Source organism: Bradysia coprophila, unplaced genomic scaffold, assembly GCF_014529535.1.
Source record: "Bradysia coprophila strain Holo2 unplaced genomic scaffold, BU_Bcop_v1 contig_583, whole genome shotgun sequence".
NCBI lineage: Eukaryota > Metazoa > Arthropoda > Insecta > Diptera > Sciaridae > Bradysia > Bradysia coprophila.
Window position 1 is genome coordinate 1,027,428 of NW_023503823.1, and position 23,808 is coordinate 1,051,235.

The window sequence follows — 23,808 nt, forward strand, 5'->3', positions numbered from 1 at the left end:
AGAAGTAAAAGGTTTTTTTTCATCAAATTCGAAACAACAGATTTCAAATCATAATAAGTCAATGACACTTGCCAACTATGAAGAGGAAGGATTCTTTTGAAAAACAGTCTGCCGAAATCGGAAGTATTTTCCAGTGGACCTAAGAAGGTATTCGACCCTAGAAGCCAAAACTACTTTCGAAAAAATTCTTTGAAGCTTGTGTGGCTGTTGAAAGGTGATCAAAAATCGAAAACTTGAACTTTTCTTACAAAAATTTCTCCATTTACACTAGCCGTACAGTGTCGTGTAGGGTGTTATTAGAAAGGTACTATTGAGTTTAAAATTTATCCACACTGAAGTTCAACTTGAAGTTTTCAACCGAAAAAGACTGAGAACTTAAACTTTTCTTATAGAAGTTTGCACTGCATAAATTTTTGTAGGAAAAGTGCAAGTTTTTGGTTTTTGATGACCTCTCGCTAGCCACACAAGGTGCGAAGAATTTTTTTAAAAATGTTTTTGGTTTCTGGTTTCTGGGGTCGAATTCCTTTCCAGGTACATATAAAAAATTCCACTAGCAAATGCGTCCGATTTCGGTAGGCTGCTTTTAAAAGAAGCCCTCGAAAGATTAATCTTTCTAAGGTGGTTATAATCGCACAACAAACCAGGGCCTATTTTTGGATTTTTTTCTTTCAAAATTTCCAAAAAATTGCCAAAAATTTACAAAAACTGCAAACGTCCAAAAACCGATGTCTTCCACCATTTCGAACGGTTTTGGCAACTCCTGAGCTCAGCCTTGCGTTTTAGCTGACTCTCAATTGTTTTGTTTGATTCTTGGCACTATCAGATTCAATAATAAAACAAAATCATTTGGAATAGGTCCTGCCTGGCGAGTGAGAGATTTCCAGTACGAGCCCAGAGACGACGAGTTCTGGAATCGAGTTAACAACGTTTTTCCTAAACAACATCGGAAATACGCGCCTAGGGCGCGATATTTTAACACTAGTTAGGAAAAGAATTGTCACTAAGTATCGTTGGTAGCTTGTTATATCTTGTAGTATTCTAAAATAAAAATGCTGCATCGATGGCCTACCCTTCATTCCGTAACACCATTGACAAACTGTTTTAACCGGCCTTCACAAAATGGAATGCTTCTAGCATTTATTTTGAAATATGAATATCACAAGCATAAGGTTTAATCGATAAAATTTCTCCAGTATACGCAAAAAGGATATCAAATACAATAATAATGCCGATTCAAATTAACAAACTTTTGGTTGATTTATTGCAAAAGTTAAATATAAATGAACTGGAATTCGATGTGTTATCATCATCAGTTATCGGTTGGATAATTAATAGCTAAAGTTTCCTTTTATTTCTGACTTTCTTGAAATATATTGTACGTATGAAAATTCAATCGCAAAGACAAGTTATTTATGGACTGATTTCCGGTAACGTATACGTATAATATTTGTGAAAACTAGGGTATAAGGAGACTGAAAGTGCTCTAAACTGGGTGTCATTTGCTTCTCTCGTTTTTTTCTTCTTTAACGTTATACGAACACGGAAATGCGATCTTGAATAAATATACATTTTTACTTTAACTTTCCATCCAATATATAAATCATTTATACGTCTCAAATGTGTGTTAAAATAACGTGTACCATATCGATAACTAAAAACATGTTTACACTTCCACCATATATCGACAATATTATTTCCATTTTAATTTCCATGAAAATATTGCAATTTCTACGTTAGAGAATTTTACCCTCTAATACATATAATATCCAATTGAATTCACACCCTAACATTATTATAAATATGCAATAACCCCGACAACAACTAAGTGAAAACATTTTTTTTCTCTGGTGCTGCTGCTGCTGGAACGTATGTGCGACATATTTCTTTTACAATCATCATGTTAGTCAATCGAACTGGAAGAATATTTCAATTTCAGATTTAATTTAATGATTTATTTTTCGACATTTTCGTTCTGACTTAAATTTTCTTTCGGATTTTATTGCATTAATGTTTTCATTCGAACTAATGGCGATTTAACAGAACATTCATTTGGGTCTGTGCTGCACCGTCTGCTGACTCTGATCGAAATCAGTCAGATGTGAACCTATAACAGGAGGTTATGACCCTATAAATTGATCCCTGTCACAAGGTGTTCAAGCACATAGGTTAAAAGATCACCGCCAAACCCATATAAGTCCGATTGAAAAACTGATTACTGTTCCAGATTTCTAAGGTCACGTGCAATACGATGGCATTTCATTTGACACCGTTGAGTACACATTGGTTTTGTTGCAGCGACAACTTTCAGTAAAATAGTTAATCGTTCTCTACCGGTAGAGTTGACGTAGACTTGAGAAAAGAGAACTTATGCCGTAATACATCTCCAGATAAAGTGCTTCTTATATTAGAAAAAAGATTACCTGGAGACGAATTACCGGTCACAGGTCAATCTCCTGAAATCTTTTTGTTTTTAAGCGAACGTCTACAATGATGCCACAGATATAAAAATTAAAAAAAAAAATTGATTCGAACTAGTAGGGTGGCGGCACCAGCATCCGTACATGTACTAGTAGTGGACACCATATTGTTCTTTAATTAAAAAAAAATCTTTCGATATAACGACAAAATGATGGTAGTTAGTAAATGTCCGGGGTGAGGTAAATTTTATCAGGCGTGAAGTAAGTTCACATTTTACAAACGGCGAACATGAAATCTTCTACTTCGATTGGTTAACGTTTAGCATAGAGTTTTATGACCAATCTACTACTTCATAAAACTATGATACAATTTGCTATTTAAGACAGTACAAACCAGATCTTTATTTTCGCCGTCGCTGTTGATAACAAATGGCTAGCCGTTTTATGAAATGTAATAGTCGCCTTTAATCTTTCATAATTTTATTTTATTAAGAACTTGATCCAAAAGTTCTTGGTAAAGATTTTATTTTGGACAAACTTTTGTATCAAACGATATTTTGTTTCCTACATGGTAAGTAAGTACCAAAAAAGTTCCATTACCATTACGCAATCATTTCGAAAGTATCTTAATAGCTTTCTTATCTAAATTGTAAATATTAAAAACATAACTCAAATGGAAAGGGAGATACAGCACAGTTAATTACATTAAATTACATTGGTCAAGCTTAAACCTAATTGCTCAATTAAGATTATCTTATGAACCACTCTCCAAAGTTCAAAACTCTCTTGTCCATTAATTTATTGAAACAAAAATTTGTGTACGCAGTTCCCAGCACGAATTCCTGAAATAATCACCATGACTTATATCAAATTTCCGTGATACACAGAGATTTTCGCCACAACAACGGTGTTACTTTGAAAAGCCTGTTTAGAAATGGGCTTTTTTTTACCGAACCCCTTGATGTTGACATATATCATAAAGCATCTTCACATGCACATAATATTATCATAAATCCAAAAATTGTTCAAGAGGCACACACTTTTACACGACACACACAACAAAAGTAATAAATTATTTTCGCAACCACACCTTCAGCAAAGCGCTCATTTTCATTAATCACTTAAAAAAGTTAATAAAGATAAGGATATAATGTCCTGGTTCTGAGTGAGAAAATATGTTGTGTGTTCTTACAGACTTTTTGGAATTGTTTTTGTTATTCCATAAACGACGACTTTTGAACATGCTGTGCGTATTGATATTAATTGTGATTTAACACATGATTTATGAGAGTGCTTTTGCGGGTTCCAGGTTTTGTATAATTCTGTTTGCCAGAACACGGGCGAGACACACACATACACACTCACAATTCTATTTGTTAAATATCTGTAACAGACAACCCATATATATTTTCGCTCACTCAACAACAAACGATGTCGTAGCTACAATGTGAAAAAGTATGCTCGTTTCACTGCAGAAATCTCTGAAGAAAGTAGAAAAGTCGCATACCACGTCTTCAAGTTTTTAATAGCGGTTTAAAAGCAAGATTAAGGAACGTCTTCTTTCGTTTGAACTCTTTGGAATATATTTGCGCCAGAAATGTACATAATACAAAATGCATAAGCGAGTTCAATCTTTCAAATCCTGTTTAAAACGAGAGATTTTAAGCGAAGCAATAGCTTATGTTTGTGTATGTGTGTGTGTGTGTGCCTGTGTATATTTAAAATATGTAAAATATTAATATTATAGGTTTATGCAAACCATTTTTGAATACATTTGCTTCCTCTTGAACGGATATTGAATTGTAGTTAAATTGAAACGGATGAAAGCTTTTTCGTATTAATGCAAATAAATAATGGTGAACGGCTTCTTTAAATCAAAGTCAAAATCGATGGAAAAAGTTTTCAAATATATTTCACTTTATATACGAAAAATCTTTGAGGCGCGCTCTTTTATTGAACTTTTTTTTTTTGTTATGAGTGTATATTATAACTTATTATATTTAAGTACAACCATCGAGACGGAGTGAAAACAAAAGTTTTTTTTTTTCACAGACAAAATTGTCTTTCCATTACATTTTTATTGAAAATTGTTAGCCTTTTTCACAACATTTTTCCAGGAAAACGTTCATTCTTAACGTCGGAATTTTCCTAATTCGGAATTTTGATTTTTTTTTTCTAAACATCTGGTGTCGCCAACGACGTGGAATATAGGCGATGAGCTTTGGGGTTTGTGGTCTTTGTATATAAAGGCTAGTACCCAATTCGTGAGACCGTGGGATAGAATAGAGTGGGAAATGAAAGCAATCTTTCACTGGCTCCTAGGCCACCAATGGGCCTGTTGGGCATTCTCAAGTTTATGTTATAGATACTTATTTTGGCTATTTGAATGTAGATGCCGCACTTCTATGTCTAAGATGGTGTCAAATGATAATTTCGTTTTATTTTGTGAGGCTTTGTTAGAGTCATTAGAGCTAATTTGATATTACCAATAGCTATGACCACAGATAGGTGATCGAGACCAATGTAGTTGTTATTGGAACTCAGGAGGTCCGAATAGCTTTCCACACCAACGGCCGACCGGATCGGTGCACTTTCATTGTCATATATTCGAGTGGGTTAACTCTCCACACAGACGTGACTGGGACGAACAGAGGTGTGTTCCATATTCAGGGCACCAAGACGAATCAAACGCACTATGTCACTATCCGTGTACATTACCTCTGTTGCCTATTTGATTAGTCTATATAGCAGAGACTAATCATCAATGATCAATGTTTACATCAGGTTTACATCTTGCATGAAAAATATTTGACAGATCGCTCATACTTTTTCTGTCAACATTGTTCAATCATTTTGCATGGGCGTCAAGCACATTTTCAACTCATTTTGAGATCACAGTTCGTGATAAATCGCTGAAAAATTGACCCATGCAAAATGTTTGAAAAATGTTGATAGAAAATCACGGTCACACTAACTGTGTGCTAGCTTTAAGAGGCAGTTCATGAGTCCATGAAAAATGATTGAGAAATGGTCAGGTTTACATCGTGTATGAAAAGCGTTTGAGTCATACCTTTTCTGTCAACATACCTCAATCATTTTGCATGAGTCTGTTCTTCACAGATTGTTCAGAAATTTTTCACAAACTGTGTACTCATCTTAAACACAAGCAAAACAGTGTGTTTGTTATCCACAAAAAGCTTAAGCATATAAATGACGTCAACGTAACAAAGACGCTATGTAGCGGATAAGTTGGTGAATTCAGTTTTTCAGTTCAAATTATTTCAGCTTTTGTTATAATGAGTTGTTAGACTTATTGCATTATAACTTTTACCGTTGACAACGATTCGTTGTAATGCGATGCCAATCCATCTATCAAGACGTATATTTTTAAGTCAACTTATCAGTTGGAAATTATAAGTAACCTTCTAGAACCTCTTGGATGAAGATGTGTCTTATGATTTCCAACTGATAAGTTGACTTAAAAATTACACATCATTTGCGCAAACTGTCTATTACTGCGTTAATAGGGAAATTGTATGTGTATTGAATATGATTGAAACCACATCTCGCATGCAGTGGTGAAAATAACTATTCCATTACTGTAAATCCGTCAAAATAATGAACCGGAGAAGAAAAGTAAAGAAAAGCTCAAGGATTGTTCGGAATATCTACAATAGGAACGATGGAGTTGTAACCTTTAATAAAGAATTAATTGTGTTCCAACAATTCAATCTTTTACTTCTTCATTTAAAGTACTTTCCAATCTTTTACTTCATTATATTCAACATACATTATGCTATATAAGTGATCACAAGCACAACTTAATTACTTTTTTTGTGAACACTTGACGATAACAGATGACTAACGTAAAAATTTACAAAATTTTCATTTTTTGTGGAAGCGGTGGAAGTGAAGAGATCTGCAATCTATTAATTCCCTACCATTCACTCATGGGAACTACTAGCATTAGAAGTGAGATTTTTTTTTGAAAAAGAAGTGGTAAGACCATTTTTTTAAACTTCAAAGTACACCAAATTGTAGGTAGAGACCCTTGAAAAAATTATCATGCAACATCCCATTTACACGCCTAGCACAAAAATGACTAAGAAGACACTACACCCTCGATCCGGGTGGAGTAAAACAATAGTCATGTATGTAACCAATAATACGAACAGCTAATATTAGTTCGCCGAGACCTGCAATGGTCGGTACGGCACTGGTAAAATTTTAAATAATTTAATAAGCTTTTAAAGCTGAAATAAAAAAAAAGTTGTCGCATTCAATTTTGTCAACAAATAATAATATTGTTATTGGGTTTTACAATTTAGGTTGCGACAAGTCATGGCTTTTGTCAGGGTGAAATAAAGAAAATTCTTGCAATTTAGTGAATAAATATTTGTGGATGAAGAAATATAAATACAGAAAACATTTACGGCGTGTCATGTTCGGTGAAAACTTTATGGGTTGATTTGCCAAATATATATATTTTTGCTTATTCCACATGTTGCACAGAATGTTGGAATTTTAAAATAGAAAAAGAAAAACGAATGGTTTTATTTTGCGACATAAATACAAGAAAAATTTCACGGTTTTGTCTTATCGATTTAGATTGTTATAATGAGAGCTTTGAGAGTAGTTAAGCATTAATTTTTTGATATTGGGACATGTAAAAATAAGTACGATTCCCTCAGTTTTCTTCTGTTTATGCGTTAGATAAGGACTGCTCCCATAATTACAATGATGACAGTCCTCAAAACCCACTGATCCAGTCACATACTCAACTAAGCACTACAGGCCCACTGGCGGCTTAGGTGCAGGGACTATGTCCCGCCCATTCATATTAAACATATACTCAACTCAGTTTAGTTAGCAAGAAATTCATGTGTTCAGTTGTTTTTTAAGTTCCAACAGTTCCACAATCAATAAACTGAGCACTGATTGTGTACCAATTATGTCAGAAATGTTTATGCGACTTCTTGTTTTTTTATTTTCTTCCAACACGTTCTACATTGTTCTACATGTTAATACGATTCCAATGCCGAGTGACAAGCATTTGAAAATGTGATGTTTGTATTGATGACATCAAAGTCTTATCGGTCGGAAAACATTTGCCTGATTGAATTCAGGTTGAAATTAGAATTTAATTATTCTTCAGTGAATCTGTCAAACTTGCCCTTTTCGTTTGGATTTTCTGTTCTGTCCATTAATAAGTGTGTAACTTAAAAAAACAATCGAAACACATGAATTTCTTGCTAACAAAATTGAGTTGAGTGTAAGTTACGCCTGCTCTCTAGGCTCGTAGAAACAGTAAGTCCGAGCGTCAATGCGAATTGTATTAACATCTAACAATGTAGAAGATGTGGGACAACAAATAAATGGAAGTCGCATAAAAATTGCTAACTAAATTGAGGTCGTTGTATATTTAAGCGGAATGGACTTGGTCACTTCTCTTTGGCCTAAAGTTTATTTAATATTCGAAAGTCATATCCTGAAACATATTTTTTTTCTCCTACAAAAAATATGCTACAGTCGTTTGTTATTTCCGTTTGCGTCTCAAACTTCATATTCAGAAGGTTTTCACTTTTGACTAATAATATCACGTTATATATTGTTCTAATATGTTGTGAAGAGTTTTCCTGCCATTTTTTTCCCTAGCTATTGTTTAATGCTAGCAATTTAAAATTTTTACGAAAAGAAAAATTGAACGCGTCAAGGACTATAAACATGAAGAAAAGCGATAAATTATCTAACATACATACAAACGACCAACACACATTACATTTTTACAAAAAAGAAAAAGAATAAAAAAAATACAGGAAAAATAAAAAATCAGCAACGGAAAAAAGAAAAATGGTTTTACAGTGTTGTTCTACCGACTTTCTATCACGTTTTTACTTTAGAACTGAGTTTGTTTTATCGTCTTGGGAGCCATATCGTGGAAATTTTGCAATAAAAGAAACAGTTTTATTGGGCTCTTGACTATTACTCTTGTGTTTTCTCATATTATAACTCTAAAGCAAAGATTGCAAAGAAGCTGGTTTAGGTGGCCGCATGCGGATTTTATCCGAATGTACATTCATTTAAAAAGATTTAAATTACTTTACACATTTTAAACAAAATAAACGTACATCTTGCGCTACGAACAAAAAAGAAATTATTAAAAAGAAAAAAACTTTTAATGCCTTGCTTGATTAAAGTGGTTGCTGCCACTTACAAAGACCTACTAGACATTGAAGCAAATTTTTTCCATGGAAACATAACAAAACAAGTTTGTTAACAAACTTATGATTTTTGTATGAACTGAGACTGCGGTGGTACGATGTGTACATGTATGTAACTCCACTGTGTATTACAGAAACAATGTTCTGTTTGAAGCGAACTGGTGGCTACTCAGACGTCTGGTAATGATAAAAACCCAGTCAGAACACAAATAATTTCGCGTAGTAACTAATTGTTTCAGTTAATTTAAATTTTTCGGTGAAGAATAGAGATTGGAACTGTTTTATAAAGTGAAAAAAATACCCGAGCTGGGATAGGTACAATGGGGCCACTGAAGCGAATCAACCTTATTGTATTTTCTTGCGAATTTTCTGGATCGAGGAGTCCGGGCCTGATTTATCCGCAGTTAAAAAAATACGTGACGAATCTATAATGGCGATGGCAATTTAGAGGAAAAATATATTTTGTAACGCGGATGTTTGTCCTATAAATTTTTGTGTTATATCGATTCCATACAATGATTCTTCAGATAAAGCATTGTAAAGAATAGTAACTTATGCTACAAGTTGCGACAAGTAGTTGTGAAGTCATGTGTTAATAGTGTATGATAAAAACTGAACTACTTTCGTAACTTGTTGCATACAATGTTTTTTGCAAATCTTGGCAGCATTTCATTGGTATGTACTTTAAATCACTAGTGGCAAAAAGTTGTATGAAAATCCTTTTTGTCACTGGTATGATGAAAAGTACACCAATATACGACGTATGGATTTATTTGGATTCTCCTTACATGTGAACAATTAAAGTCCTATTGAAAGTTGGAAATCTACTTTTTACAACGCAGGCAAGAAAACAATAATTTTCTCCCATCCGCTGAAACTTCTGAAGCCTTTGTTGTGAAAACTCTGGAAAAAAGTTGGAAATTGCATTTTCCCTAGAAATACGATTTCCAACTTTTCTTCCCTCGTTGAACAAATAACCATTTCACAACGCAGTTGAGAAATATTATTTTCTCACCTCAACTGAAGCTTTAGGAGCCTTTTTGTGAGAAAAGCCCAAAACGAATCATATTTTTCGGCTGACATGTAGCCGTCGTTACGCTCTGGCCACAGGCAACACCCTCAAAACGAAATTTCCAATGTTTTTCCCTCAGTCAACAAGTAACTATTTTATCAACCTTATTTTCTCCTCTCAATGAGAAAATTGGGTTTTGTTGACGACTCTCTTCATTTATTCATTCTCTCTCAAATTCAACTACCTTCGTGGAGAAAAATGGTTAATCACACCACGCACACATGAGAAACGTTCTGTTCACCTCTGGTAGAAATGGGAAATTACAACTCTAGGGAACATAAAGCACGAATCGATTAACTCCGTTTTGCATTCGTTTTCGCTCATTTGAGAGAGAGAGAGAGAGTTCAGTAAACGGAACAAAAATTGAACATTGTAATCGGAGTGCAGTGCGACTCACGCTTAACTCTTGTTTAATTTCCTATTTTCTCCCCTCGGTAAAAATAACTTGGGTCAGTCTCATTTTCGTGTGTTCATTGAACTCGGCTTCGCCTCGGATCAGCAAAATTCACACGAAAATTCTACTTTTCATCTTTTTATCACTAGAAATTCATTAAATTAAAAATACTATTTTATTCAGAAGGAACTAAGAAAGTAGGCTACGTGCAAGAATCTGGATCATCAAATGGTAAAACATTGATTAATTTAAATATAGAAACCTGCTCTGACTTGCAATTGCCAACTCTGCATAAGTTGGTCTGAATTTTTTCATATTTTCATATTCAAAGCTGAATGAGAAACATAGTCGAATTGGTAATGAAAAACTGTGTCAAGAGGCAAGCTTGTCCTTTCTTTTACACACAATCACCCCCTGGTTTCTTAACCTAAGAAGTTTTTCCATTTTCCTTTGAAATTTTTAGTATGGACAAAGATTTGTCGCAAACACTTTATTAAGATAAGCCAAGAAATATTTTTTGTGAGAACAAAGACAACAATCGCATCTTATCTAAAAAATATTTTTGGTTCGAAAAACTTTCACCATTGTCCAAACGCAATTTATAAACGACAGAAACAATATTTACTTATGATAAAGTCCTAAATTGATTTCTTTTGTCTAGGAAAATTCTTAAGAAAATTGTTATGCGCATAATATAAATAAATTTTCTTTTTTTTTCTTCATTTCATTCTATTCATTTTACTATCTATAAAAGTATGGTATAAGGTGACTGTTACTTGAATTTAAAATAGGGTTTGATACTTCTTGAAAAATAATGCAATATCCTCTGGTGACTGACTATAAGACACAAAATACATTGTACTGTATGTACCCGAATGAAGAAAATGTGATGTATAAGCATTGTGTACATTTTATAGGTGATGAGGGATCATTTTATATAAATAAGTCATATCAACCACTTCGTTTTCGGGTTTTTTTTTTCTTCTAGAGGGTTTAAAAGCCTTTTGGGCAATATTGAACCCAACTAAAAAATGTGGTTTTTCATTGTATGTATACTTATATCAAACATAGGTATTCAATTCAATGAAGCAGTTTTTGTTGAAAGCAAATTTCATATTCCCAATAAAAAAGGTGGTTTTCGGATGATTTTGATTCTCATTTTATAGAGGTTTTAATATTTATGAGGTGCCTTTAAGGCGAGGAAATGGACGAGGGACTTTTTCTTTTCCCATTTTTTTTTCTTCTTCTTCTACTTCGGATAAATTGCCTTGATAATTTATTATGAATGGAAATATTTCGAGAAAGGATCTTTTTGAAAACTATTAAGAGGAATTGTGCTAGACATGCAATAGAACTTTTCGTTTATTTATTTTGATTTAGTGAAAAAAAAGAAAAGAAAATGGGATTGTCGTCAAAATGTTTTCGTGTGGATTTTAGTATTGAAAAAAGGGACGCACGGTAATAGACGTTTTTATGATATAAAAAGGGATGAGGTTATTGTATAGTGCGAATGCAAAAGGTCAATACAATATCTGAACTGGAATGGGGAATACGAATGTTTGTTTAAGAGAGTCACTCAAACGGTGGATGTATTCGTATTGTCCGAAACATTCACTAGATATTTTTGGTGTGGCCTTGTATAAATAACTTGCCATCTGCTATCGACAGCGACGATAAAGAAAACGGTAAGCGGTGTAAGTTTTCTCTTATGTAGCGAAACGCATGGTAGAACTAATGAAGTAAAGAATTAGGTACCTTAGGGACGAACATAACTTATACTAGGAAAAACATGAGAATCTGTTTGGGAAATCGTAGTATGAAAAATCAATTACAAAGCTGCGAATAAATCCGGAACGTCACGTTTTCGTGTTTTTTTTTACCTCGGCTTCGCCTCGGATCAACCACACAAAATCTAGCGTTTTCAACGTTTTATCACTTAATCCAGTAATTTCATGTTGTCAGCTGCTCAAAACTTGATTGAGGCGCCGTTTGTAGCTGCGATGTGAAGAAATATGTTTGAACTGTCCGGTAGCTAGAACTATGTTTTCGACTGCATTTTTAATCAATAGAATGTCTTAAAACAGTGTAAAATCAAAAATGTGGGTTCATAATTTTTTATGGACGCTTTACATTTTAAAGGTTTCTTCAGACTAGCTTATAAGAAAATCAGGTCATTTTGGCGGTATGTCACAGAACATTTTTTTCTTCTTAGAATCGGGCTTTTCGTTGACAAAAATAACTTGCCTGAAATGCTCGAAGTTTTTCGAATTCCGACCAATCGGCCCAAAGATATGATCGTTTAAAAAATGGTAGGACGCCCTTTAGTCATGTTGCCGACGCGACGATATGTTATCTGCTGCAGCTATATTTTTTGTATGGAGAGCTGTAGCAGATATTGTAGTTTAACTGGTCAGTGGAGACAAATTTACCTGCAACAGGTAATATTTTCAGCTCTTTTTTGTAAGTACAATAATGTAGATACGTCACTTTGTTACGAGGCCGTTAAGTTAAGTCATTAAGTATGGTTTCTTCCACTCAACAAAAAGTACTCCGTAAGAGAGCCGTAAGATAGCAGGCTGTCAAGTAAACAAAGCAAAAATTAAAAAAATTCTATTTTGTCTCTCACACGCAGTACGTTTTTGGTAAGTGGAAATCAAGCATTTACGTATGTAGGGTACATCTGACTACGATATCCCCATGATAATTCCACAGCTGTAACTTTACATTCAATTTTACGACATGGCCAGTTTTCATGCGAACAAAAATACTGTTGTCTACATTCGCTAACATTTGTTTCAAAGCGAGCTTATAAAATTAGGTTTGCTGGTACATATTCAAGCGTTATTTATTGTGTGCGACACCCTACATCAATGGAAAATAGACGAAGAAAAAAAAAGTGGTAGCAGTCAACCCTTAAATAAAAAAACACACACACCATTCGTGTTTAACACTTGTAAGTGAATTTGTCATAATACAAAATTTACATATGAATATGACCTCATTTCGAGAGAACTGTTTTATTTTTGGGGTTTATATTTTTTTTCGTTTATTGCTTTATGGTTTTTATAGTTCCGCGATGAATATCATCTGATTTGAATTGAGCTATGTATATAACATGTGATGAGTTGAATTGTTGAAACATTTTTTTTATGGAAATTTCACTTTACTCTTTTTGTGTCACTTGTCCGGAAATGTCTGAACCATTTTTTTTTTTTGAATTTATGTTATTTTATTCCATATAACCATAAATTGTCGTTGTAACGAATTATTGTCTGATGTTGTTACAAAAACACTGTTTGTAACGTTGTTTCTTTGTTAGAATGTTGTTGATGTATATTCCTTTCTATCACATTTGTATTTTATATCTTCAACTTTTATGTGAAAATTTGACTATGAATACGAAAAAGGTTCGTATAAATTTTCAACAAGCAAAGCCATAAACTGAAATTCATTACGAAAACGAATTAAACGAATTATAGTCCGTGTCGTTGTTTGTTTATCCATCTTCTTTTGAAGAGAATTTTTACTAAAACTGTACTAAAGCTAGACATGAAATTTTACTGTCCGGGTTCACTTATTGAAATGCCTTTAATGGGTTCATAAGATATTGATCAGTGTGTAAATTATGAATGTTGATGGTTGATCAACTGATGTTATTCCCAGAAAGAGATTCATAAAAGACTAAAAATACCATAGAAAATGTCCAGAGCGTTGCAATTAGATTTTGATATGTAACGTATTGAAGTAGAAATTCGTGGAATGTGCCTGACTTAATTAATTACTTATGGAAGAACAGAAAATAAACGAAGTAAAAATACTATTTTACTAAGTTACTTTTTTAGGAAATAGTCTCATTTCTTAGTCATATTAGAGGTTTACAACATCGATAACCGAAAAGACCATACTTATTATGTGAAGGCATAACTGATTTACCGTGGACCGTGTTTTAACAATTTAAGTTCAATTATGTTTTTAACGACGGGTTAAATATTGGACCAGCTAGAAAACAGCTGAAACAAATCCACGCCTAAATTTCAGTGACATCAACTGTAGCTACATTTTTTAGTGCGTCGCACTCAGTGCCAGATTGAGCCTGTTTTAAATAAAATTGGCTTTTTCGTTCGTATCTCAATAGCTACGTATAAGACATTTCGATTTTTTCGGCGGTCACAGCCTATGGCTCATGGTATTATTTCTTAATTCACAGCTGCACACGTTTTACAGATTTAGAGACAGTGAGGGCAAACCAATGGTCAATAACTTCCATCCCATTCAGCCACATTATGATCGAGGTATTTTTTACTACAGTCGTCGAGATAGCTTTTTAAGGCTTGATTACCAAAAAGTAATCCGTTTGAGAGACAAAATTTAATGTTTTCAATTTTTTCTTTGTTTATTTGACAGCTTGCTCTCTCACGTCTCTCTCACGGAGTACTTTTTGTTGAGTAAAAACCATACATAAGAGGAAAAATAATTTCGAAAGTCGCTAAGTTCTACAACTTTTATGAACAATAAAGCCTGGCTCGATGTCACTTAAAAATTATAAATTTCTGATATTTATTTCCAATGTTTTTTTTTTATTACAGTCGGCGACTCTCACATAAGTGACGTATTTTGCTGCAGCTATTTTTCAGCTGATCCACTCATACAGACAACATTTTGTTATGCTTGTTGATACGGGTTGAATATGTACGCGCGTGATAGTGGTAAAACAGTTTGAAGACGTAAGAACACTTCAATTTGTATGAGTGAATCAGCTGAAAAAGAGCTGACACAAAATGCATCACATATTTGAGAGTCGCCGACTGTAAGTAATTTCTTTCAAATATCATTGGAAGAATACATTCTCACAGAAAAATGGCAGTTATGAAAAACAAAAACATCCATTGCCTCTTGTTGTTATATTGTCTTCTTTGTTTTATTAAATTAAGGCAATTCCCGACCCGAGTATAAGACGTAAAGAATAAAATTTTGACAGAACTGGTATAACAATGGTCAGTAACTTGATGATAATTGCCACCAAAGTGTTCGAATCTAGATTTTACTGATAAAATCAGTAGAGCTGATGTCTCTGAAGCTAGAGGCAGTAAGCTGGAAAAAATACTTTACTTACATGTAGAGCTGTTGAATGAAAACTAATAACATTGAACGTCAAACACGTGCTCCGGTGCAATTACAAGAGAGCACATTTTCGATTATCAACAACTATTTACCAATAATTTTTTCTAGCTCAATGCTTCTATCTTCAGAAACATCACCTCCACGGATTTCATCATTAAAACCAAGATTCAGTCACACTTTGGTGGTAATTATTATCAAATTACTCATCAAATCATTCATCGATATAACCAGTTCTGTCAAAATTTGATACTCGAGTGTAGATTAGGGAATTGCCCTATTATCTACAAAAAGATAACAAGTTACGTGGGATAAATCCACTTATTTCCGCCAATACCGAGTTGGAAGATATATGCATAACGGCCAACATTCGTGCAGCGAAACCATTAGCGGAAGTTATCTTTATTGCTGAATAACGAATCTGTTACCCATCATCCATAAATATTTGCAATGAAAAAACCTGACTTCCATTTCCTTTTCACATTTAAATCCGTCTACCACTAATCAAACGATTGTATATCATCGAAATAAACACAACAAACGAATTGCAATTTCACTTGCGAATTGCAATTCAGCAAATATTTTCGGTCTCGGTTAGACTCTCATGAGACATAAATAATAATATTGGAAAGTGCATGTAAATCGTGGAAGTGTTTTGATTTAATATCAAGCTCAAAATAACTCAATCGAATGATCTGCACTGAAACTATCTGCATCAGCGGTATTTTAATATTGAATTTGAGAGCGCATTTGCCAGATATACACATCTATCTGTACCGAATAAATAAACGCAATAATCCAGCCAGACGAAGGAAATATTATTTAACAAAGAATAGATTATTTCGATGCTGTTTATGTGTACATGGCTCTGGTACACTATTACGAGCCTTGGTGAGTACATTGCTGTGAATCAGTCAGTTGTGATAAGCTTTATTGCATTGAATGGTAATCGAAATGGGTGTACGGTACGGTATGTGTTAAAAGTTATTTGCTGCAAATAATAAATTTAATTAAAATTCATTTCACTGGGAATCACATACACTTGTGTGATGACGAGCTGCTGGAGCTCAATATAAATTGATATTGCAGAGAGCTAACACAGTTTGTGACGTGAGCTATTTTTTGGCACGAATTTTGTAGTTAAATTCAGTGAACCGAATCCATAGTGACCTTCAAAGCTTAAAAAGTCAACAAACTTTGAGTGTCTGCTTGTTCTTTGAATGACCATTGCACCTTTCATTCAATTAAGGCATGAAATACGTTCTGTAGACAGTTGACATTTAACAGTGAAAGCTCATAGTCTACGAAATCCATCAAATGTAAACCTGAGCATATCTAGACCTACAACGCAACGTATATGTTGTAGAATGGATTGTTTCTATTCGCAGTTGTATTTTTGGGTAGCAACATTTTAGCATTTGATACCAATGGAGATTCCGATGTGTATAAAGTGGCAATGTTTTTTTCTCGTTCACAAAGTCGAAAATGGTTTTTTTTTTCTTTAATTCTTTCTGTTTGTCACCACATACAATAGCTCTATTTCGTCCAAAATAATTCACATTACAAAAAAGAAAGATAATCTCCGTGTGTGACAATATGTTTTCATTCGACAAAAGTTTCATGGACTAACGTTATACAATATTGTTAATAATTTATATCCATTTTTTGTGTGTGTTGTGCGTATGAAGCCCATTATGGTTTAGGATATGATGATGAAAACCGAATGAAAAATAATAAAGTCACAAAAATATAAATATCAACGTCGTGGTAGGTATAAATAAATAAAAAAAAACCTTCTGCAGACAATAAAGATTATGGTGAATTGTGTATATTTTCATAATATCATTATCATTTTGATGTGTTCATAACAGCTTAAAGAGCAAATAAAGGCCCAGAAATTTTTCGATTATATTATCGAAAGCATTGAAATTACATTTCTAAAAAAATCTCATCGTCTTCAAGGGACAACACCTTAAGAAATATTGCGTCAATTCTATTGCACGAAATAGGTTTCTTTTGAAACAACATTCCTTTGATACACTTTCACCAATTCATAGAGTTAGACTGAAATTGAAATTCACATGAATTCCGTTCGAGATATACCTAGCATTACCGGGGATAGGATAAAATCTCCAGTTTTTTTGGTCATCTATAAAATCCACGTACACGCAATTACCGAATGATCACTTAAACCAAGGGGGCCCTTTTGACGTTTCCCAGACGTAAAAAATTATTTGGCAAATTTTGAATTGATTTTGAAAAATTTAGAAACTTTGTTACTTGACAGTGATTGCAACTCGTGTAGTACCATCTGAAGTAAATATTTTTGTTTAGGATTACTTGCGGAAGAAGCAAACTGCAGCAGGTAATCCAGATAATTTATTAGTCATCCCAGGTTTTCCATACAATAACATTGACAGATATTTGCAACGGCGGAAGGACTTTTTTGGTAAATATAACGTTCGAGGTCACTGGTTCCATCCCAACAATAAGATTATTGTGAAGTTATTCGCCATAAGACGCAGAGCCTAAAATAACATATATCGTTGGAAAAGTGCACCAGACGCCCTCCGGCGGAGGATGGCTCTTATTTTCCGTCTGAAAAAATATTTAGAAAAATACCACGAAAAGAAATATTTTTGAGACCAGCAAAAAAAATGAAAACTATGCTTATTTCAAATCTATGCTTTTAACTTGTTGACCGCGTGATTATTTAGATTTTTATGTCTTTGAGGAAACATAGCTCTCTGAAAATTAAGACTAGTTCGCTGCGCTCACCCCTTACATTTTCACACACGGAACTTGTACTATCTAATGGTAGTGGGTTATATCTCTCTAAAACTAAAACTCTCATTGTGCGTTGAACCAAAAATTTCGAAAAATTTCTATGGGAGAAAATTACTCGAGTTTTAGTGACGACAAGATAGAAATAATGGACCCATTCACGAAATTATCCTGTAAATTTTGAGATCTGCAGGAAAATAGTTCTTCTAGAATTATCTTCCAGATTTTCAGGTTTTCCCGAACGATATATCTTGCGGGAAAAAAAATCATTTCCTTACGAATAATCGTGTGAGAACGATTTTGAATGAATTTCTCCATGACTATTGAACTTTAATATGGTGAATGTAAAATTTGAATTTTTTCAGTTGTCCTGTGCACAAAACGTTGTTTGTACCTCGACAGGAAAGTGATTTTTCAGCACACGTCCTAATTTTCCATACTCGCTACGCTCGTAGCTTCACTTTTCTTAGTGTTAGTGTCAGTGTTTCATGACTGTGAGTTTCGTTGACTTCTATATACTCAGTGAAGAGTATAACCTGAAGTGAATCACAGCGAGCTGGCGTTCCTCAACTTCATTACTGAGTATATAGAAGTAAATGACGGATTAGCCTTAGACCAACCACTGATAAATCACAAATTTGAGTCGCTCGACCGACGTTTACAGGGCATTAAAGTCGTGGTGCTATGGTAAATGGTAGGTGGTATGCAAAAACCTATATCTGAAGTTAAGAAATGTGACTTTGTTAAAAGGTATCTTGAGAACCAAAAGGTATGCGCCTTTTAGCGAAAAGTGCACCCCAGTCGAAAATTCTTACTTTAGGCTCTGATAAGACGCCATAACATACTAATTCATTCGTCATAGTCATCTGTTTTCGACAGCTGCGACTAAAGAAGCAAGACATCTAGAAAAGTCTCTTATACACCAAAATCTGTATAAAAACAACTGAAGTAAAAGATTTCGTATCAGGCACTAGAAGATCCGTTAAACAGTAGTAATAACCGATTTCTTGATCATAATCATATCATGATGTACCCAACAGTTATAAAAGGCAATTTAAAGCGAATTATACTAAAAGCCCACAAGTCAGTTGTTTAAATAAAATTTCTTAATTTCAACAAGTGTTCATGTGGTGCGAGTGTAAAGTACGTAGCTTGACAAATGAACAATCATTGGCTAAAGTTTATTATTCGTAAATACTGTGAGGGGTAACTGCTTGCATTCGCTAACACTCAATAAAATAGAATGTCGATTTAACGAAGTATTCAAATCATATTTCAAAAAAACTACTCGACTGACTAATTTGTTGTTAAATTGTTTTTAATGACGCCAAAATCGCAATCTGATTTCCATCGACGGCAAGCTCCGTTACTCATTAATTACAAACAACAGTGAAACAAAGAGGAAAAAATAAACCGACCATCTACGGTCACATTTTCTGTTTACTGATTTCCAGTTTCATTTTCATCAAATCCACAGTCAAACCATCTGCCTCCATCGTTTATAAACGTTTTTTAATCATTATTTTCCCCTCCAATATTTTTTTCATGTTTATTCCGCTGTTATTACCGAAATGCGACTTATCTGCACGTCAACAGAATAGAAAAGAAAAGCCCTCCACATTTAAAAAAAAAGCAAGAAGAAGTAGAAGAAGCGAAAAAAATTGTATCATGAATCTTTAATTTTCTTTCCTTTATTTTTCAAATGAAATACCAGAGGCGTCAATTCAAAAATAATATTTTGAAAACACAATTTTTTGGAAATTAACCGTGATTAAATGAGATAGGAATTGATTGAGGAAATGGTAAATGTAAATTCTCATCAAATTAACTAACAAAGCACGTAATTTATGGAACTTTTTCCAATTAATACGAACTTCGTCGTAATGTGCCAACGACACCCTTGCTATTGCCTATCGTAAACTAAAAGAAAACTCATTGTTATTTGGAGTTTATTCTTTGTATTATAACCAAAAACGCAATTTTTTTTCTCTTCATTTTTTTTTTGTCATACCGCCGTCGATCCTTTCCACTTCACATTCAACATTGTCCCATTTTATATGCGTATTTTTATTTATGTTATGTATGGCGTGCATGATATAATATGGTGTGTATACATGTTAACATAGAACACACATTTATATACCAAAAAAAACGTACATAATAAAAAAATCTTTAATTTTTTTCGTCATAGAGCATTATACAACATGGAATCATATATCTTGCTCAAAAGGATGATTTTATTTGAAAAGCTGTCGTTTTAAGGATTTGCAATTTTCTTATTGTCATAAAAGAAATTGGATTTTCTTGTTATATAATTTTCTTAGAGTAAAATGTTTATATTGTGATAGTTATTGGATGCAATTTTTGTAGCTTTTATTTTCGTATAATTTTCTACATTTTCATTTTTATTGAAGATGAAGTTAAAGAGAAATTTATAATGTTTCTTTTCATTTTAGTTTCTTTTTCTGTAAGAAACGTGTACATTGCTAAAACTTTTCATTGTCGAGGTGAGCAGGTCGAGAAAACACCTCCGTCCCGAAACTATAGGGCTTCGAAAATACATTTTCGTTGATGTCTTCGTGTTACATATATGGCAACTTCCAATGCACTTCCAGCATGAGTGTTACTCTAAATAGGGTACTGAAACTTAACAGTGTGTCACACAACTGCTAAACACTGTAAAAACATTTTCATGTAAAATAAAGTACTTTCTGCAGCTGCCCACTATAATCACTTTTGCTTGAAGTGCGTTGGAGACATCATTAAAGAACGTCAGCAATTCAGTGTTGCCATACAAGTTCTAAATCTGTTATATGTAGATGTTATTCGTATAATGTGCGAATAGTCACTTGATAATACTTCTGCTATTCGCAGTGCGAGTTAAGAAGTGACGCTATTCGCACCTTCTGAGGAAGAAGCCAAGTCAAGGTCGAACAAAATGACATTTTGTCAAAGGATAGATTCAGTAAAAAAAATTGAACACCTTCATCATTCGATTTGTGGAAGGATGAATTCAGTTGATAAAACAGACACCTTCCTCCTAGAATTTCAAAAAAGAAGGAATTCTATAGGTACATACCAAACTCCATCTTTACACAGTTTGTAGGAGGATTTTGGTTTGATCCAAAAACCAAACTCCTACTTAGTATGTAGCATTGATGTGGCCAGACATCAATTTCAGGGTGTGCTTAAAGCGGTGAAAAAAATGTTTGTATTGGGAAATTATAGAAAAACTGGTAAAACCGGTTTTTTGACATTCCTGTTATGTAGAAGGATGAATTTGGTATAAACAAACAAAACTCTTTCCTTGCAAAGTTTGTAGAAGGATGAATTCAGTAGGAACAAGCCAAAATCCTTCCTTATACAGTTTGTAGAAGGATGAAATTAGGTGCATCCAACCAGAAAACTCCCTTACACCTCGACTATACGAATCATAAAAGGAAAAATGGCCTTCAAAAAAGATCCAGCCTGTGGCGAGATAGAATGAACATGAGGGATTCTTTTGAAAAACAGCCTACCGAAATCGAACGCATTTTCCAGTGGATTTTTTTATATGTACCTAGAAAGGACTTCGATCCTAGAACCCAAAACCACTTTCAAAAAAATTCTTCGAAGCTTTTGTGACTGGTGAAAGGTGATCAAAAACCGAAAACTTGCACTTTTCTTACCAAAATTTCTCCGGGTACACGAGCCGTACAGGGTCGTGTGGGGTGTCATTAGAAAGGTAATCACATGTACTATTGAGCCGAATAGAGACTCATTGGTTTTAAAATTAATCCACACTGAAATATGTGCAGTTGAAGTTTTCAACAGAAAACTTGCACTTTTCTTACCAATATTTCTCCAGTTACACGAGCCGTACATGGTGGTGTGGGGTATCATTTGAAAGGTAATTTTATGTGCTTTTGGGCCAAATAGGGTCTTATGGGGGTTTGAAAGCATCTACGATGAAATATGAGAAGTTGAAATGTTTAAGTGCCCATATTTCATTGCATATGCATCCAAACCCCATAAGACCCTATTTGGCCCAAAAGCACATAAAATTACCTTTCAAATGATACCCCACACCACCATATACGGCTCGTGTAACTGGAGAAATATTGGTAAGAAAAGTGCAAGTTTTCTGTTGAAAACTTCAACTGCACATATTTCAGTGTGGATTAATTTTAAAACCAATGAGTCTCTATTCGGCTCAATAGTACATGTGATTACGTTTCTAATGACACCCCACACGACCCTGTACGGCTCGTGTACCTGGAGAAATGTTGGTAAGAAAAGTGCAAGTTTTCGGTTTTTGATCACCTTTCACCAGTCACAAAAGCTTCGAAGAATTTTTTTGAATGTGGTTTTGGGTTCTAGGATCGAAGTCCTTTCTAGGTACCTATAAAAAGTTCCACTAGAAAACACGCCCGATTTCGGTAGGCTGTTTTTCAAAAGAATCCCTCACATTGGAATTATATGTTCCTTCTATCTCGCCACAGGCGTACCAACTTATCATTTCTCTGACCAGATTAGTAGATTTTACGGAGAGTTACAAATGCTAACAGTCAGAGGCACTGAAATTTCAGCATGAATTTGCTTCAGCTGTTTTTCAGCTGATCAACACAAACAATCAAAACTGTTTATACGTCTTTATACGTCTTTATATGGTTTTACCGCTTCCGCGAGCGTTCAGCTGCTTCATCCGTATAAACAAGTATAAACAGTTTTGCGAGTATGTGTGGATCAGTGGAAAAACAACTGAAGCGAATTCATGCAGCGATTTCACTGCCTCTGACTGTACATTCCTTTATTCTGGATTTGAATTAGTTACAATTGTTTATAATTTAAAAAAAAAATCACTTTTAACGAGTTATAAATGCTTGAGACCAGTTAATTTTTCAGAATTACAAATTCTTCACAGTTGCAGTCTTTTTAATGGTTTAGAGTAATAGCGATCACCGATGATCTAGTTATGACTGCTAGAGAGAGAGAGAGAGAGAGAGTTATGATCATCGAAATACTCATGCTGTTTAACATAGTTATTGATATCGTTGACGTTATCGCTTTTTTCTTAAATATCACTGCAGTGATTTATTATTAGTTAAAGGGGAAGGATCGCATAGAATGATCATGAAGAATCTTCATTGAAGATTACACGCAAGAAATACGTTTTATAGAAACTGTGAACTGATACTGATAAATTGAGTTGTCTCGTTGACAACCGATTCTTTTATCATTCGTTCCATTTATGACTCACAATACAAAGGATATCGAACAAACAAACACACAACCGAATGGAACTCATATTTTACAACAATAACACGAAATATGTTACTGTATCATACACCTGGAATAACCACAACAATTGAATTGAAGAGAGAGAAAAAAATTAATCACATCGAAATTATAAGCTGCTCAAAATCACATTTCACAGCAACAATGTCGAACTTCGAATATAAAATGCGAAAAGAAAATATAAGACGAACGAAATAAACACAACAACAAAGAAACTCTTTTTTTTCTTTGCATATTGCAATACGTACCGAATATAAATACAAGTCGAAATGACCCTTCAGCAGCAGGTGATAGTGAAACGAAAATTGCAATCCTTTCATGGGAAATATAAATTAAATAAACTGAAATATACCGAGTGGTTCGGGTTATTATTATCATCAACTTCATCGATTGGCATTTATTTTTTCAGAGTGTTACAGTGCACAAAATTGGAAGGTTTCATGCAGATGCGAAATAATGCTGAGATGGACAGGTAAAAATTATAATAAAGCAGATTGTCTGCATCGTTTTCAGCTTTTTTTAAAT

At 33.9% G+C, this 23,808-nt stretch overlaps 1 long non-coding RNA gene across 1 annotated transcript in view; it reads right to left on the bottom strand.

Annotated features, from left to right (window-relative positions):
* Nucleotides 1-730: 730 nt before the first annotated feature.
* LOC119083312 overlaps nt 731-23,808 on the bottom strand; it is a 28,192-nt gene continuing 5,114 nt past the window's right edge. The window contains exons 2-3 of the long non-coding RNA XR_005088839.1: nt 11,873-11,882; nt 731-783 (exon numbers count right to left, since the gene is read on the bottom strand). This is a non-coding gene — a long non-coding RNA (uncharacterized LOC119083312). The remainder of the gene's footprint in view (nt 784-11,872; nt 11,883-23,808) is intronic.